Source organism: Primulina eburnea, chromosome 1 (genome assembly GCF_022965805.1).
Source record: "Primulina eburnea isolate SZY01 chromosome 1, ASM2296580v1, whole genome shotgun sequence".
Classification (NCBI taxonomy): domain Eukaryota; kingdom Viridiplantae; phylum Streptophyta; class Magnoliopsida; order Lamiales; family Gesneriaceae; genus Primulina; species Primulina eburnea.
Genome location: NC_133101.1, coordinates 51536826 through 51541358, shown reverse-complemented (window position 1 = coordinate 51541358; position 4533 = coordinate 51536826). Strand labels below are relative to the sequence as shown.

Sequence of the window (4533 nt, the reverse complement as noted above, 5' to 3'; positions counted from 1 at the left end):
TTTCTACGTAGATTACGTATACAACAACTTGTATTCGGTGCCCAAACTCCTAAACGATACTGTAATTTTTTTAACTCACGTCTGCTACCAAAAAAATGTTGGCATATGCATTTGTGAGCGCTGTTGCATGTGTCGAATTCTTTATAAGATTTTGAATATCACCATCAAGAATTCAGATTGTTATAGTTTCGACGTAGTTGACGTATACAAAAACTTATATTCGGTGCCCCCACTCCTCAACGATGCCGAACGCTCAGAAAGGAGGTCATTTATGAACTAGGTGCTCAAGTATCACACATTCTATGGTATATCAAGACTTAAGATTAAATTTGTTCGCCATATACACTAACTCGCTCGAGCAGAATCTACTTTTACTTTTTGAGGGAAGAGTAAAAAGTTATTGTCATATGCGTACACATAGGTTGATTTTGTTATCAATTGCTTTTCTTTTTGTGTTTAATAGGAAAGACATACAATCCAATCATTCAGGACCTTGACATCAACTGAGGCAATCAACCATTTGCATTCTCGTCCTGTCAATTGTCGAAAAGTTTCTTATCCGAGATTTTTTTGACTTAGAAAAGTATATCAAATTATTCTCTATAGTTGTTACGAGGCTAATACTCAATAATACTATGTTTTAATATTTATATTGTTTTAGGCCTTCTACAAAGGGCTAAACATTAGAGATATCAACTCAATTCACAGCCAAATGGATGACATTGGTAACCATTATGTGGTGATAGTTGGACTTGTTAAAATCAAAATTGGTGGTGTACTGCGCAATTTCGTCATTGTGCAAAGTAGTGGCGGAGTGAAATTCGGATTTAAATGCTTTGTGGTCACGCCATTTGACTGCAATAACATATTTGATGATCCATTTTAGCAACCATATGTCCACGGTGGGGGCTCAACGATGATCAATAAAAAAAAGAGTGATATATGGATGAAGAAAGAGGAAATTGTGGAGCAGCAAGGTGAACCTGCTCAGTAGTGTGGGATGGCTGGAACTTGGAGAGGATGGTTCATTGCAAAGAAATCATGAACTTTCTTATTTAAATCCTAAAAAAAGGTTCGCTGAATTTCCAGGGAGATGATGTTTCGTTGTGGAAGTATTTGTCCTATTTCAAAAGAGAACATCCTATCATTGAATCCATTGAACGAAATATTTTTTTTCATTAATGCATGGTCTCTGTCAATACATGATAAAGAAGCTATTGAAAAAAAACACAGACGTTTTTGCTTCAACCTCATCCAAAGCGTAAGATTTAAAATTTTATCATGTGATTTTTTTTTTGAGATTTATTCTTAGTGTTGTTGAAATCTGAATTGTATTTGATTCTTTGGAAAAGCTTGTTTATGTGGATAATGATATCGACATTGCTAAAATTGGTATGAGGAGTTGTTGGAATAGTTGGTTGAGCCAAAATAGTTATGATTTGAGCTTGGTGAAGATGGTAAGAAACTTCGGAAATATTTATTATTCTTGTTTTAGATTTTATTTGAAATTTATTGCTATTAAATAGTAATATTTCACTAACAATTATCTTTATTTTGAAATACAGATTTTCCTGCCATTTCGTTTCAATAACCATGTCGCTGCAGTTGTTATCAACTTTCGCGAACAAAAAATTCAGTATCTAGACAGCCGGAAGTTTGATGAATCTGAAAATTCCTTCTTTCAGGCTGCACACATAGTGGTAAACTGCCTAACATACTTGAATTTTCATTATTTTGACATGTGTTTGAAAAGTACAACGCTATAGCAATTGTTTCTTAATTTGGTGGATGGATATAGTCTTTTGGCAGTGATGCAGTATTATTATTATTATTATTATTATTATTATTATTATTATTTGTTTTTAAATGATGCAGTCTTATTTCCCGTTTTTCAATTTATAGCATAATGAAATGGTTATGTTTTGAAAGCAAACAATCATGTTAAAGGATCTGCTGGAATTTTGAAATATAAAATTGAAAATGTGGCCTTCAGTTGGCAAACAAAAAAGAGCGATGTTGATAGTTGTGTATACTTGATGCATCACATGAAGTATTTTGAAGGTGTAGTATACTCATCTACAAATATACTCATCTCCAAATTTGTTCAAGGTATGGTATATTCGGTGCCCCTACTCCTAAACGATGCCGCAATTTCTTATCTCTCGTCCACTACCAAAGAAAAGTTGTTTCATGTGCATTTGTAAGCGCTGTTACATGTGTCGAATGCTTTATAGGATTTTGAATATCATCATCAAGAATTCAGACTGTTATTCTTTCGACGTAGTTGACGTATACGACAACTTGTATTTGCTGCCCCCACTACCCAACGATGCCGCAATTTCTTATCTCTCTTCCGCTACCAAGGAAAATTTGTCTCGTGTGCATTAGAAAGCGCTGTTGCATGTGTCGAAATGCATTATAGGGTTTTGAATATCTCCATAAAAAATTCAGAATGCTATTGTTTCGACGTAGTTTACGTATAAAACAAATTGTATTCGGTGCCCAAACTCCTAAACGATACTGTAATTTTTTTAACTCACGTCTGCTACCACAAAACGTTGACATATGCATTTGTGAGCGCTGTTACATGTGTCGAATGCTTTATAAGATTTTGAATATCACCATCAAGAATTCAGATTGTTATTGTTTCGACGTAGTTGACGTATACGACAACTTATAACTTATATTCGGTGCCCCCACTCCTCAACGATGGCGAAACGCTCAGACAGGAGGTCATGTATGAACTAGGTGCTCAAGTATCACACATTCTATGGTATATCAAGACTTAAGATTGAATTTGTTCGCCATATACACTAACCCGCTCGAGCAGAATCTACTTTTACTTTTTGAGCGAAGAGTAAAAAGTTATTGTCATATGCGTACACATAGGTTGATTTTTTTATCAATTGCTTTTCTTTTGTGTTTAATAGGAAAGACATACAATCCAATCATTCAGGACCTTGACATCAACTGAGGCAATCAACCATTTGCATTCTCGTCCTGTCAATTGTCGAAAAGTTTCTTATCCGAGATTTTTTTGACTTAGAAAAGTATATCAAATTATTCTCTATAGTTGTTACGAGGCTAATACTCAATAATACTATGTTTTAATATTTATATTGTTTTAGGCCTTCTACAAAGGGCTAAACATTAGAGATATCAACTCGATTCACAGCCAAATGGATGACATTGGTAACCATTATGTGGTGATAGTTGGACTTGTTAAAATCAAAATTGGTGGTGTACTGCGCAATTTCGTCATTGTGCAAAGTAGTGGCAGAGTGAAATTCGGATTTAATGCTTTGTGGTCACGCCATTTGACTGCAATAACATATTTGATGATCCATTTTAGCAACCATATGTCCACGGTGGGGGCTCAACGATGATTAAGAAAAAAAAAGAGTGATATATGAATGAAGAAAGAGGAAATTGTGGAGCAGCAAGGTGAACCTGCTCAGTAGTGTGGGATGGCTGGAACTTGGAGAGGATGGTTCATTGCAAAGAAATCATGAACTTTCTTATTTAAATTCTAAAAAAAGGTTGGCTCATCTGCATTTGTGAGCGTCGTTGCATGTGTCCAATGCTCTATACGATTTTGAATATCACCATCAAGAATTCAGACTGTGATTGTTTCGACGTAGTGGACGTATACGACAACTTCTATTCGATGCCCCCACTCTTCAACGATGCTGCAATTTCTTATCTCTCGTCCGCTACCAAGGAAAATTTGTCTCGTGTGCATTTGTAAGCGCCGTTTCATGTGTCGAAATGCATTATAGGGTTTTGAATATCTCCATAAAAAATTCAGAATGTTATTGTTTCGACGTAGTTTAAAAATATAACAACTTGTATTCGGTGCCCACAATCCTCAACGATGCCGTAAATTTTTTAACTCTAGTCTGCTACCAAAAAAAATGTTGTCTCCTGTGCATTTGTGGGCGTCGTTACATGTGTCGAATGCTTTATAGGATTTTGAATATCACCATCAACAATTCAGACTCTTATTGTTTCGACGTAGTTGATGTATACGACAACTTATATTCGGTGCCCCCACTCTTCAACGATCCCGAAACGCTCAGATAGGAGGTCATGTGTGAACTAGGTGCTCAAGTATCACATTCTATGGTATATCAAGACTTAAGATTTTTTTCTTCACCATATACACTAACCCGCTCGAGCAGAATCTACTTTCACTTTTTGAGCGAAGAGTAAAAAGTTATTTTCATATGCGTACCCATAGGTTGATTTTGATATCAATTGCTTTTCTTTTTGTGTTTAATAGGAAAGACATACAATCCAATCATTCAGGACCTTGACATCAACTGAGGCAATCAACCATTTGCGTTCTTGTCCTGTCATTTGTCGAACGGTTTCTTATCCGAGATATTTTTAGACTTAGAAAAGTATATCAAATTATTCTCTATAGTTGTTACGAGGCTAATACTCAATAATACTATGTTTTAATATTTATATTGTTTTAGGCCTTCTACAAAAAGCCAAACATTAGAGATATCAACTCAGTTCACTACCAAA

General features: G+C 35.2%; 1 long non-coding RNA gene across 2 annotated transcripts; it reads left to right on the top strand.

The window, feature by feature from the left end:
• The first annotated feature begins 1155 nt into the window (after window positions 1-1155).
• Window positions 1156-2085, top strand: LOC140812327 (uncharacterized). 2 transcript variants are annotated; one of them, XR_012113645.1, is made up of 3 exons: window positions 1156-1261; window positions 1353-1457; window positions 1566-1827. It is a non-coding gene; the product is annotated as an uncharacterized lncRNA (long non-coding RNA). The 2 variants fall into 2 exon arrangements; XR_012113646.1 differs by lacking the exon at window positions 1156-1261 and adding an exon at window positions 1903-2085 and having other exon boundaries at window positions 1268-1457; window positions 1566-1700.
• Window positions 2086-4533: the final 2448 nt, after the last annotated feature.